The 27,311-nt window shown below is 38.5% G+C and overlaps 1 long non-coding RNA gene across 1 annotated transcript in view; it reads left to right on the top strand.

Moving 5' to 3' along the window:
* Positions 1–26,820, top strand: part of LOC145534962 (uncharacterized) — an 83,033-nt gene extending 56,213 nt beyond the window's left edge. Inside the window, exon 6 of the long non-coding RNA XR_014075135.1 lies at positions 24,433–26,820. This is a non-coding gene — a long non-coding RNA (uncharacterized LOC145534962). The remainder of the gene's footprint in view (positions 1–24,432) is intronic.
* The last annotated feature ends 491 nt before the right edge of the window (positions 26,821–27,311 follow it).

The raw sequence follows: 27,311 nt of genomic DNA, 5'->3' as shown, positions 1-27,311 counted from the left end.
AATCATCGTTTTTGTATTGGAGAGAGAGGACAGGTACTGGGGGAAGCAGTTTCAGGGTGACTTTGAATAAGAGTCTCTCACTGGATATCTGAATTCTCAGATACAAAGAGCAGGAAGTGATGGTAAGTTTCTTACCATGTGCATGAGAGAAACAGGTCCTTAATGAGACAATGAAAGATAGAGCAGACACAGAGAATGGAGAGACTGAGAAAAGTAACTGCTGATGTTTGAAGTTGGACTTGCTTCTCATTGTGAGCTGTTGGTTTCTTCTTTCCAGTGCTAGCAAAGGAAGAATGTGAAGGTTTTGAGTCAGGGCATCATGGACAATGAGAAAAGCCTAGTGTCACTGCAATAATGTCACTTAAGGATTTGAGGAGGAAGTCCTTGAAAGTAAGTCAAGGTACTCTTTGCAGAAAAGGCGGAACGAACAAACCCAAACCAAATAGAAACAGCAGCTGTCCCCCACACAGAAGCCATGCCCAGATTTTCTTTTGTAATATTAATCAATATGTTTATTGAGAGCCTAATTAAGAGAAACTTTAATGAAACTTCCCTGATAGCTCAGTTAGTAAAGAATCCACCTGCAATGCAGGAGACCCCAGTTTGATTTCTGGGTTGGGAAGATCCGCTAGAGAAGGGATAGGCTACCCACTCCAGTATTCTTGGGCTTCCCTTGTCGCTCAGCTGGTAAAGAATCTGCCTGCAGTGTGGGAGCCCTGAGTTCGATCCCTGGGTTGGGAAGATCCCACGGAGAAGGGAAAGGCTACCCACTTCAGTACTCTGGCCTGGAGAATTCCATTGACTGTATAGTCCATGGGGTCGCAAAGAGTCGGACATTACTGAGTGACTTTCACTTTCACTTAATGAAGCTTTAGAATATTTGCAGACATATAAAATAAAGCTAATTAATATTCAGTTAAGGCAATAAATCTTTTAAAGAGATACATCTTTGTTGAGGACTGTCTCACCATTCACAATGAAAGATAATTTATAAGTTTTATTTGAATATTTTCATAAAATAAGACCATTTCAGTGATTTGTTCAATATTTTGAGTTGATTAATTTATAATTGTAGCCATGAAACACTACTACTCTCACGAGTGCGAGGTCACTTCAGTCATGTTGGACTCTTTGCTACCGACTGTAGCCGGCCAGGCTCCTCTGTCCATGGGACTCTCCAGGCAAGAATACTGGAGAGGGTTGCCGTTTCCTACTCCAGGGCATCTTCCCCACCCAGTGATCGAACCTGCATCTCTAGTCTCCTGCATTGGCAGGTGGGTTCTTACCACTAGCACCACCTCGGAAGCCCCCAATGCTCTTTAACATTGGACTAAACCCATCATGTGGGCTTCCCAGGTGGTGCAGTGGTAAAGAATCTGCCTGCAGATGCAAGAGATGTAAGAGATGCTGGTTTGATCCCTGGGTGGGGAAGATGCCCTGGAGTAGGAAATGGCAACCCACTCCACTATTCTTGCCTGGAAAATTCCATGAACAGAGGAGTCTGGTGGGCTATAGTACAAGGGGCTGCAACGAGTCAGACGTGACTAAGCGCACACACACACACACACACACACACACACACACAAACATACACAGACACACCCCTACCGTGTAACATAATTGCAAATCAGAGGCTCAAACACAGTCCAGTCAGCTTGTGGCAAGAGCTTGCACAGTATTTTTAAGAACTTCGGATTTGAATTCCTTCAGTGTGCTTTCACTCTCTAGGAGCTTATAGAACCTACTACACCCTATTGGGATTACACCAGTTTCCTTCAACCAGTTGAGTTACCTGTCTATCGTCTAAAGGCTTTTATTTTTAAGTTTCTGTAGAAATTCCAAAGTATTGGCATAAATGAATAGATTGGGGCTCATTCATGCTATGCAAATTAGACATGATCACATAGGGAACGAGAGGTGTAAGGAATATAAAAACTGAAACTGCTTTTCACAATGCCTATACTCTCTCCAATGCAGCAGGGACCTTCTATAACCTGTATTTTTATTGTTTTCTTTTCTTTTCTCCTTCTTTGTCCTCTTCTTTTTCCTCCTGTTCCTTCTTTTCCTTCTCCTCCTCTTTTTCTTAACAGATCAATTAAAAAAAAAAAAAAACTCCTACCCAAAGATTTAACATAATATTTAATATAATTTAACTATATTATAATTTAATATAATATAAATATATTTAATGTAAGCAGATATTCTCTGATAGAAATGGGAGTCGACGACAAAGCCTCTCTCTCTTCTCTGGCAACTTCTTGGTTTTAATTAGCAGAAAACACCATATGGGCAAGTTTCTAATCAATTGATCATTTTCTAATCAATCAATCAAAAATATCTCTCTTGTATTCTGCCTATCAAAATGACACATTGTATAACACTTAAATGTATATTCAACACAAAATATAATCAAACATCTTGGTCTTTACCATATTGATAGGCAAGAAATGATGTAGCAACTACATTTTCAATTTGTATCTTCCTAATTATCAGTTTGAAAGAATGTAGTTTAATATTTTTGAATATTTGTACATTTTATCTTTAAATTATCCATTTTTGTCATTTAGTTATGTTTCTGTTGGTTTATGTGTCTCTTAACTTCTTGGTGCAAAGGAGCACATTAAAGAGTGTAGACATGAATGCTTTATGTATTATATACGTTGCAAATCATTTTCCTTGAGCTATAATGTCTAAAGAATCCATTTTCAATGCAGGAAATGTGAGTTCAAACCCTGGGTCAGGAAGATCCCCTGGAGAAGGAAATGGCAACCTATTCCAGTATTCTTGCTTGGAAAATCCCATGGACAAAGAAGCCTGGTGGGCTACAATCCATGGGATTGCAAGGAGTAAGACATGACTGAGCCACTAAACAACAACAATAGAATGACTTAAACTCAACTGAATAAAGAGGGAGAGGTCCCAGTTAAAGGAGCAGAAATATCTGCTTTTGTTTCAGAGGAAGATCTGGATTTGAATCCTGACTTCTCCCTGTACTGTCTTATCTTTTGAAAGTTTTCCAAATCTCTCTGAGCTTGTGTTTCTCTTAGACAGAGAAGGTCTATATTATTAGTTTTGAGAGGATTAAATGAGATAACACAAAGGAAAGCACTATAGGATTATCAAAGTGCCATTCAAATTTAAGTGGCCCATTGTGATTACACTCATGGTCTTCAATAGCACCTGGTGTGTCTCTTAGCCTGAAATAGACATAACCGCCATCTTTTCTACGAGCAAAATAATCTAAAAATTTGAAACTTGGGTGATCTTAAGCATTAAGCCTCAGGTCATTGTTTGTAATCTTGTCTTTTTCCATAACTGACAGCATAATATACACATTGAGGGGCTTGCTTAACTTTTCCCTTTTATTGGGATAAGTACAGCCTTTTTTGAGAAACGACCCACTCATTTAATGAACTCTATTCTTCAGTTTAAAACGCACTTTGTATCAGTCTGTCTATTTGTTACCAAAAATCCATTCCTCATACTTCCCTGCTCTATATTTCAGAGGATTATATTTTCCAAGCTTCCTTGCTTGATGACTTTGTTTACCACGTCTTCTGTAATTAAAAAACAAAACAAAACTTCATTCAAAGTGTATATAATCAAATTTATAGCCTCCAGATTTAAAAAAAAAATATTTAAGAAAGATTTTAACTTATATAAGAATATGAAAATATTCTTTATGTTTTATAGTACATTTTGTAGCATTAAAAAATTTCATCTATCTAGATTTGTTTCTGAATGTGATGTGAGATATTTATATTTTGCTTCCAAATACCATTACAAATAAATAGTCCCAATATTATCTGTTGAATAATTGAATAATCTATTCCTTTCTCACCAACTTGAAAGCCACCTTCTGCATACACTAAATTGGCATATATACATTGACTGTCTTGTTCTATTTCAATGACCTCTTCATCTATGGCTATGCATTTGTGCACTTTTATGTTAAAAAAAAACCTTAACCTTGGATCTTAAAAATTCAGATGTCTTCTTCTTTTTGAGACTCTGAAGCATGTTAAGTGATACTGAAGGACTTGTTCCATCATCAAGTTCCACTCTCAGACCTTTGGTACTGTTGTTGTTTAGCCTCTACATCCTACTCTTTTGCAACCTCATGAACTATAGCCCGCCAGGCTCCTCAGTCCATGGAATTTCCCAGACAAGAATACTGGAGTGGGTTGCCATTTCCTTCTCCAGGGGATCTTCCCAATCGAGGGATTGAATCTGCGTCTCCTGCACCAGCAGGCAGATTCTTTACCACTGAGCCACCTGGGAAGTCCTAGCACTGCTAGTACTATAGTATTAATACTCTAGTTTAGTTACTACATAATATTACAGTAACTCTTAATATCTGCTAGAACATGTGTGCCCTCATCTACTTCAGATCTGGCCCCAGAAAAGAATGAAAATCTTTCCAAGTAGTTACCCCACAGACGAAGAACTGATTTTCACAGTACCTGCCCAGTTACATTTCATTAGTCCTGCAAACAAGTGAACAAGTGATTTATCTCTTTTGTGATGAAAAGTGTTCATTATAGACATTCTTTGCCTTTTCCACCACTGTGTGTTAGAGAGGGCGGATAAAATATTTTTATTCCCAGATCACTGGGCCATTGTGATTTACAAATAAACCTGATGGAGAGGAATGGGAATCATCTGGAAATACCAAACTTTGAACCAGATAGGCATTTGGGTTATCTCAGGGGAAGGATAAAATGAGTATTTCATGATGAGAAGGGCAAGGTGTTTCAGATAAAACACTGAATTCATCAATGTACTTTTTCTTACTTTTCCTGGGTTCTAAGCTACCCTGCATTCCCCATTCTTCCTCGCAGCTTGCTGTGACTGATGGGCTATTTTCCAGCCAAGAGAATGTGAGCAGGAATGACAGATGACACTAACTAATCAACGTTCTCATTTTGGATTTTACATGAACAAGAAATTTGCTTGTATAATGTTTGAACAATGAAATATTTTAGAGGTTATTATGGTAGCTAAGCACTCAGGTATGCTTTTCTATTTTTTTCTGATTAGGATGTGTTTTACTTCTAAGATTTGAAGAGCAAGGCATTTGATTAATTATAGACTTAATTAAACATTTATTGTCTCTCCTTCATTCTGTCATTTTTTCTGGACCCCGTTGCATATATATTGGTTCTTAGCAGTCTATCCACTGCTGTCTCTCGTATCTGTCTTTCATTTGCATCATTTCTATGCTGCCTCTGGGTTATTTCTTAAAACCAATCTTTTATTTCACTACGTCTCTTTCTAGTTATGTTTATTCTGTTTTTTAACCTAATGACTGAGCTTTTAATTTAAATGAGTATAATTTTTGATTTCAGAAGTTTGAGTTGGTTCATTTCAAATAATCATGTTCTTCATAAATAACATCTTCTTTTGCGTATTTTAGATTCTCTTTTATTTCTTTAAACATTTTAAGTAAAAGTTTCATGTTCTGTACCTAATTTTTCCTCTTTCTAAACTCCTTGCAGATCTAATTCTGTTGATTGTTGTTTCAGCTTACTTTAGCTTATGACTTCTTCCTCTGCATGAGCTCATTTTCTTTCACCAAGTATTTATTCAGGGCCATCCCTGGAGTCTCAGGAAGTAAAATGTCTGTCTGCAATGTGGGAGACCTGGGTTTGATCCCTGGGTTGGGAGCATTCCCTGGAGCAGAAAATGGCAACCCACTCCAGTATTCTTGCCTGGAGAACCCCATGGACGGAGCAGGCTGGTGGGCTACAGTCCCTGGGATAACAAAGAGTCAGACACGACTGAGCGACTAACATACACATTTAGTGTGATAAAGTTGAGAAGGCTGGCTTCTTTTCTCTCCTGAAAAGGATGTCAAGAAGCTGGAATCTCTTGAAGTCCACATCCAGAATTGGAACTTTCTAGAGGATTCAAATAAATTTAATCCCCTTATCTATGTATTCAGTTACAAGACTGCAATTATGACTTTCTGCTTTTGGTCGAAGCATGGTTTTGTGTTATCTTTCTTTGAAAAGAAGTATCTTTACCTGACAGTGTAACCTTCTGAGGGCTGTATATGGTAGATTCAATCTAAATCCCACATTTATGCACCTAAAATCCTTTCTTCTAAAGATCTGGAGGTTGTTAAAAGTCAAATTTATAACTGGAAAACACCCTTAGGACAGCCAGGTCTTCAGTTGTAGCTTATGATCCTGATTACTAGATACCAGACGGTGATGACTCCTCTAGCACTCTTGAAAATTCAGCTAGGCAAGCAAAATAATCTTTATTTAATTTTATCTGGTGTTTCCAGGTTTTAAATGAGAGAGTTTTCATAAAATATATTCAACGACTGTGTTTCTAGACACAGTTTATGTTTTCTCTTTATTAAGCTTTGTTTCATTAAGTTACAATGGATTTTTTTTCCTTTACCCTGAGTTTTGTTAGATTGATCTTTTGCTGTTGTTCTCATGGATTGGACTTTCTACTTCACAAATCTGTTTTACTATTTATTACACTAACTTTTAAGCAAATGCATTTATTAAAACTGGATCGTTAACCATAGCCCAAACCTAGAATCCCATAGAACAGACAAAAATTCTAGCAGGATTTTAATTCTTTTTTATAATTTTCTACTCTGTCAGTTTTATTCTTTGGTCTCACGGCTTTGAAATGGGCATTTTTTTGACATTCTTTTTTTAAAAATTCTTTTCCATTATGGTTCTTTACAGGATATTGGACATATTCCCCTGTGCTATACCATAGGACCTTGTTTATCCATCCTGCATACAATAGTTTGCACCTGCTAACCCCACGCTCCTAGTCCTTCCCTCCCTCTTGGCACTGACAAGTCTGTTCTCTGTGAGTCTGTTTCTGTTTTGTTGATAGGTTCATTTGTGCCTTATTTTAGATTCCACATAGAAGTGATATTACATGGTATTTGTCGGTCTCTTTCTGACTTATTTCACTTAGTTTTATAATCTCTAGTTGCATCCATGTTGCTGCAAATGGCACAATTTCATTCTTTTATGACTAAGTAATATTTCATTGCACTGTGTATGTATATGTACCACATCTTCTTTATCCGTTCATCCGTCGATGGACATTTAGGTTGTTTCCATCTTTGGGCTATTGTGAATAGTGCTGCTATGAACATTGGGGTGTGTGTATCTTTTTGAATTATAGTTCTGTCTGAGTATATGCCCAAGAGTGGGATTGCTGGATCTTGTGGTAATTCTATGTTTAGTTTTCTGAGTAATCTACACACTATTTTCCATAAGATTTGAATTCTTCTCTTCCTATTGGATGCTTCCTTTTGGGGAAGGGAAAGAAAGAAAGAGAAAGTGAAGTTGTTCAGTTGTATCTGACTCTTGGCGACCCCATGGACTGTAGCCTACCAGGCTCCTCCGTCCATGGGATTTTTCAGGCAACAGTACTGGAGTGGGTTGCCGTTTCCTTCTCCAAGAGATCTTCCCGACCCAGGGATTGAACGTGGGTCTCCCGCATTGTAGGCAGACGCTTTACCATCTGAGCCACCAGGGAAGTCCTTTGGAAAGCGAACACAATTATTTAACAGCTGGATTGGGTTCCGTAGCATTATTACCTGTAACTATTTAAAATTAATTATTTTTGTCATTAGGTATCCTCCACATACTTAGATTCATTTCTCAGTTTTCAAACACATGTTAATGAATACATTTTGTGGAAAAGGAAGTGTAAGTAAAATGTAGCTTTTTTCAATTGATGTCTAAAAAGTCTATTTTTTTTCTCATAATTGAATCTAAGTTTTGATAGGGATAGGTTTTTTTTGTTTGCTTGTTTTGTTTGTTTTTATTTTTTTAGCTCAAAATCCTTCATTCTTATTTGCTACTTTCTAGAATCCAGCATTTGAGATAAGTTGGATGTCAGTCTGAATTTTTAAAGGATATTGGTAACAGTAGATCTAGCCTCTATGTCTTCTGTATAGTGTCTTTTAACTGTATTGCTTTGACTTTTTTAAACTGTTCAGTTCAGTTCAGTCGCTCAGTAGTGTCCTACTCTTTGCGACCCCATGAATTGCAGCACGCCAGGCCTCTCTGTCCATCACCAACTCCCGGAGTCTATCCAAACCCATGTCCCTCGAGTCAGTGATGCCATCCAACCATCTCATCCTCAGTCGTCCCCTTCTCCTCCTGTCCCCGATCCTTCACAGCATCAGGGTATTTTCCAATGAGTCAACTCTTCTCATGAGGTGGCCAAAGTATTGGAGTTTCAGCTTCAACATCAGTCCTTCCAATGAACACATAGGACTGATCTCCTTTAGGATGGATTGTTTGGATCTCCTTGCAGTCCAAGGGACTCTCAAGAGTCTTCTTCAACACCACAGTTCAAAAGCATCAATTCTGCGGTGCTCAGCTTTCTTCACCGTCCAACTCTCACATCCATACATGACCACTGGAAAAACCACAGCCTTGACTAGACGGACTTTCATTGGCAAAGTAATGTCTCTGCTTTTAAATATGCTCTCTAGGTTGTCCATAACCTTCCTTCCAAAGAGTAAGCGTCTTTTAATTTCATGGCTGCAATCACCATCAGCAGTAATTTTGGAGCCCCAAAAAATAAAGTCTGACACTGTTTCCACTGTTTCCCCATCTATTTGCCATGAAGTGATGGGACCAGATGCCATGATCTTAGTTTTCTGAATGTTGAGCTTTAAGACAACTTTTTCACTCTCCTCTTTGACTTTCATCAAGTGTCATCTGCATATCTGAGGTTATTGATATTTCTCCCGGCAATCTTGATTCCAGCTTGTGTTTCTTCCAGCCCAGCGTTTCTCATGATGTACTCTGCATATAAGTTAAATAAGCAGAGTGACAATATACAGCCTTGATGTACTCCTTTTCCTATTTGGAAGCAGTCTGTTGTTCCATGTCCAGTTCTAACTGTTGCTTCTTGATCTGCATACAGGTTTCTCAAGAGACAGGTCAAATGGTCTGGTATTCCCATGTCTTGAAGAATTTTCCACAGTTTATTGTGATCCACACAGTCAAAGGCTTTGGCATAATCAATAAAGCAGAAATAGATGTTTTTCTGGAACTCTCTTGCTTTTTCGATGATCCAGCGGATATTGGCAATTTGATCTCTCATTCCTCTGCCTTTTCTAAAACCAGCTTGAACATCTGGAAGTTAACAGTTCACGTATTGCTGAAGCCTGGCTTGGAGTACATTGGTATAATTCTTAACTTTATTTTCTAGTTACAAACGTAGTCTTTATCCATGACAATTCTGCTATCCAAACTTTGTGTTATTATTGTAATTTTTAATCTTAGTAATCATGTTTTTAACTTAAAGAAGCAAATAATTGCTTTCTATGTTTCAGAGCATCCCTTCATTCTATGAAAATATGAGTACTAGACAGTTAAAATCTTTCTGTATCCAGTGCTAACTGTGATTCCACTAGTGTTAGTTTTCCTGTTTGTTCATTTTGATTTCTCCCTTTAAAAAAATTGTTCAGTTTTTAAAATTATTTTTTTTCTTCCATTGAGTGATAATTTTCTTCCTTGCTCATTTCCATATATTAATATAGCTTCCCTGGTGGCTCAGTGGTAAAGAACCCGCCTGCCAATGCAAGAGACACAGGTTTGATCCCTGGGTCAGGTAAATCCGCTGGAGAAGGAAATGGCAACCCACTCCAGTATACTTGCCTGGGAGATCTCATGGACAGAGGAGCCTGGCAGGCTATAGTCCATGTGGTTGCAAAAGAGTTGGACACGACTTAGCGACTAAAACAACTGTTCATGAAAGTATCCTTGGCATATGTACCAGTAATTATTGCCACAACAATGAGTGCTGAGACCAACTCTGTACAGTGGACGGGAAGGTAAAAACAGCGGGCTCTACCTTAAAGGTGCAGAAAACATCTACGTAGACAATTTGTAAGTGGCCCTGTCCCCCATTGGAAGGACAAAAGCCTGAAATTAGCCCCCTATAGACCCCTTGGCTGAATTCCCATGGTGAAAAAAGTAGTCCTGCAGATTTTATCCAGTTGGAAAATGTAACAGCAGGCCTGAAAGCAGGGGGCAGCAGTAACTATTTTGTTATCCTTTAATTAATTACATAGTGGGGGAAAAAAAAAAAAAGCCCACACTGTTCTAGTTTCTTTGCTCTTGCTCTCCATGAACTTACTTCTGAGGGATTCATTTGGTCGAAATTAATTTTTCAGAGGTTCTGTCATCTGTTTTAAAAATTTCAAAGTTCCTCAGATATGTTAGGTGTGGTAATCAATATTATTGCATTAGCTTAGTATCATCCAGAAATACTCCATTTTTCTTTGCTTTTGAAGGCATTATTCAAATTTTAGTGTTACTTTTTTCCCCCTACATCAGAATAAGTTTGTCATTTTCATGAGATTTTGAGAGAAAAAAGAAATATTTATGCTCAGTAAATTGTTAAATGCGAATTCAGATTATCTTTTTTCTTTATTTTTTTTAAGCTTCATAAAGTTCAGCATCAGCAGTCTGGGTAGACTTCTTTAATAAAAATTTCAATGTGAAGTATCAATCGTCAACTCAATAAAACTTCTCCTTTTTCTTTATTTATTGCTTATTCATCTCTTCCGTAGTCCTTTACTCAAAGATGTGTGTCTCTCTGCATAAATAATTTGTGTTCATGGAGTCTGTCCTTGAACTTGCATTTATCTCCTTATCCTTTCTGCTGGGATCCATTTGCTATTTTACAAACTCGATTTTTTTAATCTACTACTTGTCTTCCACAGTTTCTAACCTGATATTCCTGACTTTCACTGACTTTATACTTTTTGATAATCTAATTTTCAGGTGAAGACAGTATTTTCTCATTGTTCATTTATTTCTTTTCACACACTTATTTTAAACTCTGATCTTGGTAAGTATATGAAGTAAAATATTTCTTGAAATTTTTTTCTTCTTAGAATAATCTGTCTTAGAAGGAAACATTTATTCTTATTCCTCAGTTTTTTTTTAAAATCACACACACATATATATATATATTTTCTGTTTGCTCTCATTAAAGTGGGAGCTTCATGTTTGTTTAATATTGGAATCAAGATGGACATATTTAGAGACCATGAAGAGCACTGTTCCGATTTCTAGGGCTGGATGAGTGAGAAGAACATGTTTGGATTTGCTGACTTTTCTTTTGTGCATGGATACACCGTGGTCCAAGCACAAAAGGAAAATGTACTTGCATGCTCTGAACGTAAAGAGGCTCTTTTCTCTCACTTTTTTTTTAATCTTCTCTCTCTCTCTGTCTCTGTTTCTCTCTCACGTTTTTATCTTTGTTTTTTGATGGTAGCTTAAAGATATCTGATAAGCATATGTGTTTTTAAGAAGGTCCTCCCTCACTTGGAGCCAGTTAGAAAAGGACCTTCTCCCTTCTTTAGAACATTGTTCACAGACAGTTCTGCCACAGTTTGCTGGTTGCCACCTTTGTGGGACTGCGTTTGAAATGAGCCAGATTTGCAGTGGCCAAAGGTTGCCTTCAGGTCCTGCTTCTTGAAATCTGAACTTGATACTGGGGACTTGCTAGAGGCTATCCACACACTCCTAAGCGCAGGCAGCTCTGTAGGAGACTGTTGACCCTTTATTTTATCCAGAGCTTTTAGGCTGTAATTCACAGAGTCTTTGAGTTTTTCTTTTGCCTTTGGGCGCCATGTCTCCTTATATTCAAGTGGTGATACGTGTTTTTGCCAATTTATATTTCATTATTTGTTTCAGTGGAATTGTTAGAGGAGCAAGTTAAAGGTGTGGTTTTAAATTGCCATTTGAACTGAAAGTCTTACTGATTTTATGTTCAGCCATTTCAGATCTGCTCTTTTCTATGCTCTAACATTAATTTAAATTCTGTTTTTTAGTTGTTTATATGCCTTTAAGTCCTTCTGTGATTGTCCATCTCTGTAAAACTCATTTTCTTCATTTCTCACATTCTATTGAATTTCCATCTCTATCTTTCAGTGGCTTAAGGTTTTCTACTCTCATTTCACTGAGGACATGTCTTCTTCTATTTTATTGAAGATGCCAATATATTTTTGACATTTTATCCTCAATCGATATTTTCCTTATCCTTCTCAGAACTTTGCTATGCCTCTGAGTCCTATGACTGTGCTCTTCTTATTTTATGCTATGGCATTTTATTATGTGTTATATAATTTATCATTCTTAATGAGAGAGTTTTGAAAGAGAGGGTACCTAAATGGTAAATAATATCATTTAAAATATCTCTGTATTAATAGACATTGGTTTTATTATGTTAGATACCTATACCATAGTCTGATGCAAAAAATCCTAAACATAATATTAGTGAGTCAAATTCAATGATGTATTAAAAAGATAATCTAAAATGACCTGTTAAGGTTTCTCTGGATCTGTAATACTGACTTAACATTTGAAAATCAATAATGTTATTGACATATTTGCAAAAAGAAAGGAGAAAAAAACATGATCACTGTGACATATGTAGAGAAAGCATTCAGTGAATTCTATACTCATTTATGTTTAAAAAATAAATAGCAAACTCAGATGAGTACTTCTAAAATTTTTAAACATCATATTTATTTTTGAAATATTGAGTTTTCTTCATATCTTAAAGAAAAATGAAACAAAGACCTCATCACTTTTATTCAATTCTATCCTGGATGTCCTAGACAGTGCAATCCAGTCAAAGCACTAGTTTAATAGCAGATTCCAACCCCACTTCTCTAGCAATTTTTGACTTTTTTTCCCATGCAGCAAGAAAAAGTTCTATAGGCCCATAGTATAAAGTAAATCTTGATAAAAAATTAAGTTACAGGCTTGTCATCAACTTTTGTAAGAAATGGAATTTCAGTGCTTCTTTAAAATGAAACGTGCTCTTAAATTATTTTGTTCTCTTTTGCCGGAAGACTAACTGCAAAAAAAAAAAAAATTTTTTTTTTCTAAGCATTACAAAAGCAATAAATACATACTTTTAGATTTATAACATATAATAAATAAAATCATAGTAGAACAGCCCTCAGAGCATTCCTTTCACTCTATCACAGGACAGCTAAGCTTTTATTTCCTACATGTATTTCACATACATCTAATCTATACATGCTCAGTCATGTCCAACTCTTTGTGACCCCATGCACTGTAGCCCACCAGGCTCCTCTGTCCATTGGATTTTCCTGGCAGGAATACTGGAGTGAGTGAGTTGCCATTTCCTTGTCTAGGGACATCTAATCTATAATTTACTATCTTTTCTTCTAACTCTTCTGACTAGCAGTGCAGCAGTGTCTGAGACTACAGAAAGGGTCACTGGGACAGCAGCATCAAATCCTGAGATAGAAACAATTACCTGAACCTGGCCACCACTCTCAGAGCACATTTTGTTTTATTAATAAGCTTCCTGCATGCATTCATTAAAAGGGAAGGTTTACTTAAGTTGAACCTGGGTGGAGTTAGGAAGGGAGGGATGGCCCTCTTTGCTGGTCATCTTGCAGATTTCTCATTTTAACAGGTGACTCTAATACCTTTGTGCATTATTTTTTAGTGGTTGCTATGGAGATCACAACATACATTCTTAATTTTTCAAATTCTACCTTGAATTGATATAGTACTACAACGAGCTTCCCTTGTGGCTCAGCAGTAAAGAATACGCCTGCAGTGCAGGAGACCCAGGTTCAATCCCTGGGTCAGTCAGGAAGATCTCCTACAGAAGGTAATGGCAACCCACTCCAGTCCCCTTGCCTGGAGAATTCCATGGACAGAGGAGCCTGGTGGGCTCTAGTCCATGGAGTGGCAAAGAGTCAGACATGACTGAGCGACTAATACTTTTCTTATAAAATATAGAAGCTCTGCAACCGTGTAGGTGCTTTAATCTTTTCACCTCCTTTCTGTAATAGTTGTCATATATATTGTATCTACTTATGTAAGTAAGATAATTTATATTTTTGCAAATGTATTTGTAAAGAAGCTAAGAGAAAAAAATAATCTTTTATATTCACCATTTCAAATGCTTTTCATTTATTCTTGAAGAATCTAGTTTCCCTCTGATGGCATTTTTCTTCATGCTGCAAGACTTCCTTTGAACATTTCTTGTGCTACAAAATCTGGTGACAATGAATTACTCTATTTTTCCTTTATCTAGAAGTATTTTGATTTTCCCTTCCTTTAATAAGATATCTGCTGCTTACAGCATTTTGGGTTGACAGATATCTTTTTTCTTAGTCTTTGAAAAATGTTGTTCCACCATCTTTTGACCTTCCTTGTTTCAAATCAGAAGTTTGTAGTCAATTCAAATTTTTGTTTCCCTGTATGTAAAGTGTTGGTATTCATTGGTTGCTTTCAAACTTTTTCTCTTTATATTGATTTTTAGCAATTTGATTATGATGTGCCTAGGTGTGGTCTCCTCAAATGTATCATGTTCACTGGGCTGCCTGAATCTATATACTTGTTTTTGAACAAATTTGGGAAGTTTTTTACTTTCATATTTAAATATTTTTCTCCCTCTTCTCTCTCCCTATCTTCTAGACCCTTTGAAATTTTCCTCAGGATTCCCAGACTCTATTTAGGTTATTTTTGATACTTTTTCTTCTTGTCTTTAGATTGTATGATTTATATCTATCCATCTTTGTATTCACTGATTCCTTCCTTTTCATTGCTACACTTATTAAAACCTTCTGTTGAAAAATTTATTTCAAGTGTTATATTTTACAAGTCTTAAATGTCCAATTTTTTATTTCTTTTATTATCTGTTTCATTTACTATCCTTTCAAGTGTTTTGTCTGTGTATTTTATTTCAGTGTGCATACTTAAAATTTGAGACATTTTAATGAACTTATCTAATATGTCTAGTATCTGTATCATCTCAAGATTGGTATCTGCTGCAAGTCTTCCTTCTTGTTTGTTATATGCCAACTAACTTTGGATTGTATCTTGGACATTCTGAATGTTGTGTTGGTAGGGTTCTGGATTCTCTTTTGTTTCCCCAGAGGTTGTTTAGTTTTTTAAGCAGGCAATTACTTGTTAGATTTAAATCTAACCGATCATCTGTGTTGCATAGCCCTACCAATTCTGTTCTTTGAGCTAGAGCACAAATTGCTTTCAGTTTGATTTTCATATACATGGTTTAGAAGTCAGTCACAGACTTGCACAGAATTTATGTATACAATTAGGAGTTTCATAACTATACTCTCTTTAGCTCTTTCATTTTTGTTTCTCTTTATGCTGTTGTTGTGTTGTTGTTTTTTGCTTGACCTTGTAGTACCAAGGTTTTCTCCACTGAATAAGAAAACTAGTGAATTTTTCTACCAAAATTTTAGCTGCCTGGAGCAATTGTGGTAATTGCAACTATGGCTACCTCTTGAAGTAAAAATGAAGAGAGAGAGAGAAAGAAAGAGAAGAAAGGAGAGAGGGAAGGGAGGACAGAGAGAGGAGAAGTGGAAAAGGGGGAAGGAAGGAAAGAAATACATAGGGAAAGAAGTAAAAAGAAAATAGAAAGAGAGAAATAAAGAAAAGGAAAAGACAGAAAGAAAGCAAAAGGAAGCATAGTAAAAAAAATACAGGAGGAACTCAACTCCCATTAGACACTGTCTTTAAATTTTGACTCTCCTCTAAATAGTATCTGCTTTTATTTAGTCTCCAGAGCCTTCAAAATAGATACCTTGGGGCTCTGTTCTCTTGTTTTGATTTTAAGTTAATTCAGCTTTCATAGTTATCATTTTGGAGTAGATCAGTTTATCAGGAACTCACTCCTCCTTACTGAATGCCATTTCCAGAGTTTTAAACTTCCATAGTACAGGGGCAAAAATCCACATAATCTTCGTGCCATAAATGGTTAATTGATATTGGATTTCTTATCAATCTCAGGAAGTGGGGTTGACCCAAATTTAAGATTACTTAGAATAAGCATTTTCATACTCCCAGCTATTTTATATGCATGTATGTGAATTTACATGTAATAGGATACTGAAATTAAAGTCTTAACCAAGAAACCAAAGCACTAAAGATGTTTCTTGTAAAGTGAATTATACCAGATTAAAAGGCCAGATTATGTAATAAGGGACTGGTAACTGACTCATAGTCACCTTGAACCGTGAATCTTAAAACAAACCTAAACTATAAAAGATTGAAAGAATGGACCTGGAAATAAGAGCTTATGATAAAATTTCTTTGGCAAGAACTGATGCGGTACTGATTTACCTGGTTCCCACCAGGGTGGGTGGAAGAATGCATAGATGGATGAGGATTCTACTTCCTTCACTTCAGTGCTAGAGACAGGGATTTCACAGGAATCTCACAAGGACTTGAAATGTGTGGGAGGCTGGAAAAGGGGATTGAAATCTGAGAAGTTATATGGAGGGCAGGCACCATAAGCTGGCACACTGCCTTACTTATAGAGGAGAAGGCAAGTTGCTGCTACTTCTGGGAAGCAACTTAATTCCCCTCTGTTGGCAGTTCAAATAGGGACGAGCATTTTTTGGGAACCAGATGCATACTCTGCAGGAGAGAGCACCAGCCTGGAGCTATTGTGTAGGTTACTCAAGAACACTATGTGAGAGACGGTGGAACTCCAATGAGAGTGAATGTGGACTGCTAAAAACAGGACTCTGGGGGACGTGGGTGGTTGAAGGAGTGTGGGAAATTGTATGCAACATGCCTTAGCAGGGGAACCTCCAAATTTCTGTAAACATACCCAAGACAGTCACTATCAACAATAGCCAAGGTTGAAGACCACCAAGACATCTCATGAAAGGGTAAGCTCTAGAAGAAAACATCTCTGTCCTGTTTTCTTCTTCTGCCTCTCTCGAATAATTGATAAAAAGAGAAGAAGTGTGTCATCTTCTGCCACTCCCAAGTACCCAGGGTTATTTTTGAAGATTAATTTTTTTGGCATTTGACATTCTAACTTCTCAGTTGAGGCTATGCTTGCAAAGTAAAGAAACAGGAGAAATCATTATGACCTAAGAGTGAAGCAGTCAGTTATGAGGCCTAATAAATATTGAGCTACAAAAGTCAAAAGTGAAGACTTTTTAAAAAAAAAATTACATACAACAATCTGTGCTTGTGCAACGTGCTGACATTATACACATTCATAAAGAGAAAAGGTGAGCAATCGATTTTGTTCCAGGATCCTGGGGCACAGCAGAAAGTAAATGACATTTGAAATGGTTCTTAACAATACTGAATAATAAAGGAAGCAAAACGAGCAAAGTCTGGAGTTTTGAAATTACACAGTGTGTTATAGGCAACGAGGAGAATTATAGTATATGGAGAAAGGCGGGTTTTGAGGAGAAGAAAAGTGCATTTGTAAAAGTGGCCTGAAGCCAGTATATTAAAAATAGTGTGTGCCACATGGATTTATCACAAAAAAATGAGGTAGAAGGAAGCTATCCATTTCCCAGAACCAGAAATTGTTTTTTGAGTCTTATGAAAGTATTTGTGTTTTAGAATGACAGTCTTGTCAGTACTTTGGAGGACATTTTAGGGGGCAAAGATGAGAGGCAGAGGCACGGTTGTAAACAGTCGAGGCGGCACAGTTGAGAGGTGATTCTTACCTGGCCTAGGGAAGAGGCATCGAAGGTGGATTTGCTAGCCTTAGTGGTGAGTGGACAGTAAGGATAAACAGCCAAGGAGTGGCCCAAAGCAACACTTAGATTGTCTGGTGTGAGGTCTTTAGCTGGCTCACAAGACTGGTAAAACAAAACTGGTTGAAGGAGAAACATCAGATTTGACTGGTGGCAAACGAAGCAGACTTTGAATATATTAACGTCGACTCACCTGTAATATATCCCGATGCAGATGTTTAGTCAATGATTAGAAAGAGACTCCATTGGTTCAGAGTTGGGAAAGATTGGTATTTACAAGTTTGGTTTCAGGTAGGTAGAGACAGACATTGCAAATCACTTTAGAGAAAGTGAAAGGAAGAAGACTTGACAAAAAAGATAAGGAGCTGTCTGCAGTGTGAAAAGCAGGAGACAATGACATCATAGAAATTTAGGAAGGAAAGAGAGGTTTCTATAAATGATGAGGGGGTTACACTAACATCACCTTTTGCAAATAAGCCAAATAAGATAGAACTGAAAAGAAACCACTTCATTTGATTATTAGTCAATCGTATTTGGTTTTTGCTTGAATCATTTAATAGGGTGGGGATTCAGGTGTCAAGATGCTATGGAGAGTGAATAAAAGGCAACAACTTAAAAATAGTGAATACCACCTTGGCTACGTAAAATATCACCATGTAAGGAAAGGAGAGAGCTGGATAGCTGTGTAGTTATATACGTGCCAGTTTTAGAATGCAGGAACTGAAATAATGTGAGATGCCAGAGATAATATGAATGTGAACTACTAAAGAGAAATACACAGTAAAAATTTGCTCAGTGGTGCCCTCTGTGACTCCTGCAATGATTAAGAGCAGCACTGTGATAACAGCATCTAATGTGTTCTTACAAAATATGTTTCCTTGTCTTTGTCCCCTTTGGCCAACTTTAATTAATTTAGATCTAGAGATAATACTTGACAATTGTGTGAGAAAAATTGGATAGATAAAATAAAATGCAAATAATCTGTCTGCAGATGATCTAAAATGTAGTGGTAAATGCTTTTGTTCAGAACTCTGGGCTATTGTATTTCTCAACTATTTTCTTTGTTTTAAGGACGGAGGGGTTTTTGGCTCTAATCACAGAGTGCTTATAGTCTGGTTTTGTTGGTTTGTTGGTAATTTGTGGTTATTCTATTCAGCACTTGGTGTTATATTGATTTATGTAGTGGGTTTGAGACCAAACAGATGTGGACTTGAATACCAGTTTTACTACTTCTTAGATGTATGATCTTGACTAAGAATTAGCCTCGCCGAGACTCAGTTTTCTCATCTGTGATGCAGACAGAACACTAGCTCACCTAACTGAGGATTCATGAAGATTATGGGTAAGAAATTCCACAATGAGTTGCATATAATATTAATATTTAGTGAATGGTAGGTATTAACATTAAAACATGATCCAGATCTCCCAAAGGGGGGTCTATAGTACACTTTTCTAAGGACATTTCTAGGAGAACAGAGTTTTCCTCCTCTTAGAGTGTCACATACTCACTATTATAATGAAGGTTTAGAGAAGTCAAGTGATGGAGGCATCTGATTGACTGTGCAGTGAAGGTTTCACAATTGCAGGCTACACTCAAGTGTAAAAAAAAGAGAGAGAGAGAGAAAGTTTTAAAATGATTATTTTGTTTCTCTTATTGTATTCCTAATCCTTCATATCCTAGATGAACTGTGTGTGTGTGTGTGAGAGAGAGAGAGAGTAGGAGAGGGCAGAGATGATGACAAATCTTATTGTCTAAAGTAATTTCATTCTCTTCCATTTAAAAATAACTTTCAAGTTAGCTGGATATTATTTTGATGAATTCATAAATGTTTCTCCAAATTCAAAGTTCAGCCTCTTTACCGGGATTGGTTTTTATTTTGCTAAAGATTTCTTTAGGTCCTCAGGGAGGTTGGGAAAGGTCTGCTGCCTTACACAAGGGTGCTTGTGCCATGCTCTGGACTCATGAGCGCTCTGTAGTGATGATCATTTCCCTGCGCAGACACTTTGAATCTGACAAGCATCAGCTGCTCACAGTCAGGGCTGGTAAAATCCATGACCTATTTTTTTTTTTTTAATCATAGTTCTCTGGTGACTCTCTGCTAACTTAACTTCACTGTGGTTCCTCCTAGCCCTTCAAATCCTTGTATTTAGGTCAAACCTTCTAACTACTATATGTCTACTGCCACAGGAACTGTTTTTTTTTTGCTTACATTGAGCCCAAGGGAAGCCCATGATCTTAATGCCTCACCACCTCCTCCTGTATCCTGGAAGCACACAGAACTTTGGATTTCTTCCATAATGCCAGGAAACAGAGAGCAGGGGTGATATCTCTGGTCTTCCCTCTTCCTAAACACACCATATGGTTGCTTCCGTGTGATTTTCAGGCCCTTTGTTGAGGGGGATTCTCTCTAAGAATTCCAAACACAGCTCCTCCTTCAGCCTCCTTGCAGTTTCTGTCATTCTTTCATCTTTTTCTCCTAGAGCTTTAGCAACCAAGATTCTTATATCAGATTACTTGATTTCTTTCATCAGTATCCTCTCATTCCTTCCTCCCTGAACCAAAAGAACTTCCAGCTCCCCTTCACTTTTGATGGAAAATGAGAACATTTCTGAGTCAGAGCCTCCATTTTCCCTGCAGTGACTCCGGTGTTATTGCAAAGAGTCAGACACGACTGAGAGACTAACACTTTTGGAGAAGGAAATGGCAACACACTCTAGGATTTTTTCCTGGAGAACCCCATGGACAGAGGAGCCTGGTGGGCTACAATTCATGGGTCACAAAGAGTTGAACACAACTGAGCGACTAACACAGTAAAAAGCTTTGTTCAATAGATGGAAAACCATAGGGAATCATGGTTTAGGGAGCAGGAGACTACAATTTTCCTTTGACTTTTGTGCATGCATGCTAAGTCACTTCAGTGGTGTCCGACTGCTTGCAACCCCATGGACTGTAGCGCGCCAGGCTTCTCTTGTTCATGAACTTCTCCAGGCAAGAATACTGGAGTGGGTTTCCATGCCTTCCTCCAGGAGATCTTCCTGTCCCAGGGCTCAAACCAGCATCTCTTATGTCTCCTGAATTGGCAGCTGGGCTCTTTACCACTAGCGCTAATTCAATTTCCCTGAAATCTATTTACTTATACAACTGCCCCACCCCCTGCAATGTGTGTACCAGCTATTAAGCTATTGGCTATTGTTGGTCGGCTCTAGACCCATCTTTCCATACTTAGCTCTGTGATGTTGCAGCTGGGCCTCTGAACCACATTTCTGTTTGACTAGATGCTCCTTGTTGGGATCTTCTTCAAACAGGAGACGCTAGGAGGAGACACAAAGCAGGAGAAGGGACAGGCCGACATGCTCCTTCCTGTCCTGTTTCCTTTTGTCATGTGCTTCCTTTTCCTGTGTCTCCCCAGCAACACCTCTTCACCCTGGCAGAGGCACCTGCTTCCTATAGGAGCTGCTGAAGCCAGTTTGCAATTATCCCAACCCTTGCAGAACCAACTTGCTTACATCTCTCCCGAGATGCCAGCACCTCCTTAAAAGGTTGGGCCCAGACTCATGGAGCCTCTCGCGCAAGCTCAGACACCAGCTCTGGGGGACTGAGTTTCAGTTCTCAGGGTCCTTTCTCTGAAGCTTCTCATTTTGAATAAATTCAGCCTCTTCCCTTTGTTCCCCAGCTCTGGGGTGGGGGAGGGGAGCTGCTTCCTGCACTTGCTACTCCCATGATACCTAGGGAACAATTTTATATTCTGTTTACAATTCCGTATATCAAATACTTCCTGTTAAAATTACTAGTATAATTTCTATCACCTGAATGGATCCAGACTGATATAAACTCCACCAGAACTAGTGTTATATGAATGTCACTATGTAATGGACTCATCTAACCATTTTTTGGAGGGATGGTGAGGGTGGTGATGGGATGGTGACAATGCTTCACATATATGTCTGTGTGAACACATCTGCTGGTCATGTGCGTTTGGTGAACATACTTTTGTTCAGTAGGGTGACCCCCAGCCCAGGGGAAAGGGGGACACTGAGCCATAGAGGCCTCAAATATACACGAAAGAAAAATTGGTTTTGTAACTAAAACAATTAAGTGTATCATCTCCATCAGACTTTCCAATACTCATGGTCATTTAGGGATTAGGGATTCAAAAGTGTCTAAGAGTCAACTTTTAAGACCAAGAGGTATAACTGTGCAACCAACACAACCAGATAAAAAAACACATTTTATCTTTTATGTGTTCTCTGCCTTTTGAATCCAGAATGCTTCATTTCAATTCAGTAGAAGAAATACTTGGAAAGTGTCTGTTATAATCCTGGCATTGCGCTAAGTTCATATAATATGATCCCTGCCTCAAGGAACTCACAGTCTTGCACCTTAAATTGTGGTCCATGAATCAACATCATTGGCATCATCTGGGAGCTTATTAGAAACAGAAAATCACACACTCCATCCCAGATCTACTAAATTAGAATCTTCATTTTAACTACATTCCCTGGTGATTTTTACATACACTAGCATTTGACCTTGCAAGGATGAAAACAAGTGCTCCATCAAGCAAAAATCATACCATTCATTTCTAATTCGTATCTCTCTCCTGTTTCTGGCTTTCTACATCCCCTCACTATACAGTGTTGCTAAAAGTTAGAGAAGGTGGGATGAGACGTCTTGAGAAGTATAATTTTCCCAGATTGACTATATTAGATGATGTGGGGGGCAGTGAGAACTGTAGGAAGAGCACAAAAACAGTGTTTTGGGCATACGATGTGCTTTCCTGGTGGCTCAGAGGTAAAGAATCTGTTTGCAATGCAAGAGACGTGGGTATGATCCAGGGGTTGGGAAGATCCCCTAGAGGAGGAAATGGCAACCCACTCCAGCATTCCTGCCTGGGAAATCTCATGGACAGAAGAACCTGGCAGAAGAGTCCATGAGGTCGCAAGAGTCAGACACGACTTAGTGACTAATCAACAACAACAGAGACCACCATACATTCTCCATGGCCTATATTTTATTCTCTACTGGAAGAATTAGGCAGTAGCAGCACAATACAATATTTCTGGCTGGCAGAATATGGGTCAGGGATGGGCACACTCTTCCCAGTCATATGCCCCAAAGGAATTTTCCATGAGGATTCAAGTGGGTATGTAGCCATCTAGGACTGTCCACATACCTGGTCCACTGGTGAATAGTAGTCATTGAAGATGGTTCCCTATTCACAGATTGAATGAGTCTACAAGAAGATGTGAAGTTGAGGCTTTGTGTAAAGAAAATAGATTAGGACTCTGGCTTATATTGAGGGTAAAACAAGGGGCAGAGGGGCTGTTTATCAACTCTGGACTCATGTTTGCATGAGGGTGGAGACTTGGGCTGACCTCTTACTTGGGAGTGCCTCCAGATGTAGAATAGCCAAAGTGGAGGCTAGTGACACCTTAGACACAGAGTGGATCCCTGCACTATTTCTCTGGGGACCTTCAGAAGCAACACACTACAAACAAAGAGCCAAGGGGATTTATTTCTCTGCCAAATATTTCACTATCTTGCTGCATATAATGTTGTGGCCTACAAGAAAAATCTGCAGGATAATAGTTGTGGAGGATTCAGAGGAAAAGCCTATCTTTGATAGTTGCTGTGAAAACAGACCAAGTTTAAAAAAAATATGTCTGACTTGCGTTCTTGGTAAGATAAAGAGGAATCATGAAACAAGAAAATTACATACAGGGAAAGAACAGGTGAGATAAAAAGACAAAATTCTGAAATAAAATAGCATAAGCTGAAAATGTTAAAGTCTGACATGAAACCAAATATAAAAAAGCTGTGTCAGGTTTAAAGTTGGCATCGGGGTCAAAAAGAAATAAAATTGATGGTGCAGAAAATTAAATTATGCTGAAAGAAATGTTTGAGAAATTATTTCAGAAGGCAAAGGAAAGAGCCAAAGTGAGGTAGACAAAGATAGTGAGGAGACAAAGATTTATTGTGTTTGGAGGGGGAGAGACCAGAGAGAGAGAAAAAGGAAGAGAGAGAGGACAGGTAGAAACGACACACAATTAGAAACCACCTATAAATTAAAAGCATTCCTACAGAAGATCTTCTCCCTCTATAAAATGAGTCAGAATATCAGGATAAAAAGATTATTTTAATAGTCCATAAGAACTCTGAGCTGAAAAGAAAACCCAGTTTAAAACAAGTGTCATAAATCAATAAGGAAAAAATTGATTATTTAGTACCTGCTGCTGCTGCTAAGTCACTTCAGTTGTGTCTGACTCTGTGCGACCCCATAGATGGTCACCCACCAGGTTGCCCCGTCCCTGGGATTCTCCAGGCAAGAACACTGGAGTGGGTTGCCATTTCCTTCTCCAATGCATGAAAGCAAAAGCGAAAGTGAAGTCGCTCAGTCGTATCCGACTCTTAGCGACCCCATGGACTGCAGCCTACCAGGCTCCTCCATCCATGGGATTTTCCAGGCAAGGGTACCCAAGTGGGTTGCTATTGCCTCCTCCAATTTAGTAGCTAGTGTTGAATAATTGGAAATAAATTATATCCCTACTTTATACAACACTACAAAATAAAATTTATGGATTTAAATTTTTAAAAATCACAAACAATTTAGTAAAATAGATTAAATATTTATCAATGTATGCATGGAAGAGAAATTTTCCAATCTTAGATGCAATGAAAGAATTCTAAGTTAAACCAAAAAAAAAAAGTGGACTGTTGTTTAATTGGTAAATAGTGTCCAACTCTTTGCAACCCCATGGACTGCAAAACACCAGGCTTCCCTGTCTTTCACTATCTCCTGGACTTTGCTCAAATTCATATCTGTTGAGTCAGTGATGCTATCTAACTATCTCATCCTCTCCCACCCTCTTTTCCTGCCTTCAATCTTTCCCAGCATCAGAGTCTTTCCAGTGAGTCAACTCTTTACACCAAAGTATTGGAGCTTCAGCTTCAGCTCAGTCCTTCCAGTGAGTATTCAGGGTTGATGATTTCCTTTAGGTTTGATGGGTTTGATCTCCTTGCAGTCCAAGGGACTCTCAAGAGTCTTTTTCAGCACCACAGGTCAAAAGCATCAGTTCTTCAGCACTCAGCCTTCTTTATGGTCCAACTCTCACATCTATACATGACTACTGGAAAATAGCTTTGACTGTACAGAACTTTGTTGATAGAGTGATGTTTTTGCTTTTTAATACACTATCTAGGTTTGTCATAACTTTCCTTACAAAGACCAAGCGTCTTTTAATTTCATGGCTGCAGTTACTATCCACATTGATTTTGAAGCCCAATAAAATAAAATCTGTCATTGCTTCCAGTTTTTACCCTTTCTATTTGCCATGAAGTGATGGAACTGGATATGTGATCTTAGTTTTTTTTTTTTTAACGTTATTAAGATTAAAGAGTAATATGATCCGGAGGTGTCCAAGTATAAAAAGGCAAAATTAATTTGAGAATGAGGTTTCAATAAATAAGATAAACAATGAGATCTCAATGTCTGCCCCAGGTGAATTTATTCAACTAGGGATGACTATGAGAACTAGAACCCAGCCTCCTGACACCCATGTCCAGCTGAATAGATTAAACAGTATGCACTGACCATGAATGGACCTGCACTCCTGAAGGTCACTCTGTGTTGTGCTCATTGACTTGAGATAAAGCAGTGCTACTGTTCATCACCGCTGTGCTCATTCTCCTATAAGGAACTAACTTATGCAGCTACTCCTGTATCTATTATAAGAACCTGAAAATGAATGTGATTTTTCTACAATCATTATGCCTATCTCATCCATTATATTGGTACAGAAGCTCACCAAAACTCAGATTACCCCCAAAGGAAATGAAGAACTAAATATAGAAGAGAACTAGCTTGAGGCAAAGCAGGAAAGTCAGAAGCCCAGTCAATCTGCTCACTGTTATTTATCCTGAAATCTCCTTCCAATACAGACTCAAGGGAAGGGCTCATGAGCCCAGATATCTCATCTTTTTTTTTTTTTTTTCATGGTGTATACAGCCTTTGGGACTTCCCCAGTGGCTCAGTGGTGAAGAATCTGCCAGTGATGAAGGAGATGCAGGTTCAATCTCTGTATTGGGAAGATCCCCTGGAGGAGGGTGTGGCAACCCACTTCAGTGTTGTTACCTGGAGAATCCCTTGGACAGACCATCCCTTGGACTGGAGCATTACAGTCTATAGGGTCACAAAGAGTAGAACACAGCTGCAGTGACTGAGCATGCACACACGCATACGGCCTTTATTTTTCTCTTTCTCTCCTCTTCTTTGTCCATTGCCTTTTCTTCATTTTCCCTTTTCTCCTTTCCTAGTAAAATGGATCATAGACTTTGGAATGAGACAGTGTAGCCAGTTCATCCACTTTAATGACTTTTAAACCTTACATAAATTGTTTATGGGCCAATTTTCTCTTCTGTGAAATGGAGAGAAAGATACCTAGACTCTAGGATTTTGTAGGCATTAAATATAATAATGCATGTAATGTGCTTGGCAATAGTAGAGCTCAGGAAATATTAGGTCCCTTTTCCCTTGAGTTCACCTCCTTCCCAGGTGTTCTACTAGGCTGAGCCTTTCTGCGATCTCAGGCTAGATGATCCATAAAGCCCTACGTGCTGGATGCCAGTCTGTGAAATGCCCAGTTGCTTTTCAACAACAGGAAATGGGGGATAAGATGAGAGTAGTTCTATGTTCGTCTCCTACCCCACAAACACCACCAACGCTTATGCTCTCTGACATGACTCCCACTCTCTTACCTGCCTATACTTGGAGTCCTCTAGTCTAATCAGTTTAATCTTTTAAACCAGAGATGGAAATAGTGTGAAGTTCTCCAGGTTTAAGTGGCTTCTAGGACATAGATTGTGAGGCATGGAATTTTGTGCATGAGTACTGTCTGGGTGTTGGCCAGAGATAACAGTCGTTTCTCCCTCCATAGCTGTCCAGACCTGTGGTTCTTTCATTCCTTCTAAGGCAGGCAATAATTATCTACCCCCCTCCAGATAACACTGGAAATAAGAAAGTTGCTGGCTTTGTAGGTGGAAGGTCCCAGCTTCCTTTCTCTATAGCAGGTATGGTATCATCCTCATCAGCTGGAGGCATGAGAGTACAGTAGTGCTTACTGGCATAAGGATCAAGGGATGAACTGCTTCCTAAAGATGTGAGGTTTTCCCTCCATACTAATCTGTCTGGGAAACATGGGGGAGGAAGTTAAAACTAATGAAAGAACATAACAAGCACATAATAAATCATAGATAATATCGGTAGTCTTTAAAAAAAAAAAAATTCAGCTTAGGTACCTGTGCGTGCTGCGAGCTTAGTCATTTCAGTCATGTCTAACTTTGTGCGATGCTATGGACCATAGCCCGGCAGGCTCCTCTGCCCATGGGATTCTCCGGGAAAGAATACTAGAGTGGGTTATCATGCCCCAGGGGAACAACTGATCACCTACTGAGTACTAAAATCTGGAAAGATAAAGGCAAAGGTAACAGTTATGGCAATGAAGTGCTCTCCCTCTAGTGGGTGAGACACTTGTATATACAAGTGCAATTTGGTGTTCATAGCTGTTATGATAGAAATCTGAGGAGCCCTTTGGTGGCATGCAGAGAGAGGTTTCGTTTGAGGCAGTGGGTGGTGGTGGCAGATGGTGGTGATCAAGAAATGCTTCCCAGAGAGGTTGCCCTGAAGGCCTTTGCTGCACTGACTTGAATGCTCTATGAGGTGTCTGCAAGACCCCATGTAAACACCAGGGCTTTCTCACCTCTGCCAAAACACCC

Source organism: Giraffa tippelskirchi, chromosome 2, assembly GCF_054371585.1.
Source record: "Giraffa tippelskirchi isolate mGirTip1 chromosome 2, T2T-mGirTip1v1.2.pri, whole genome shotgun sequence".
Lineage (NCBI taxonomy): Eukaryota > Metazoa > Chordata > Mammalia > Artiodactyla > Giraffidae > Giraffa > Giraffa tippelskirchi.
The sequence above is the reverse complement of the archived record's forward strand: the minus strand, read 5'-3'. Positions and strand labels throughout refer to the sequence as shown.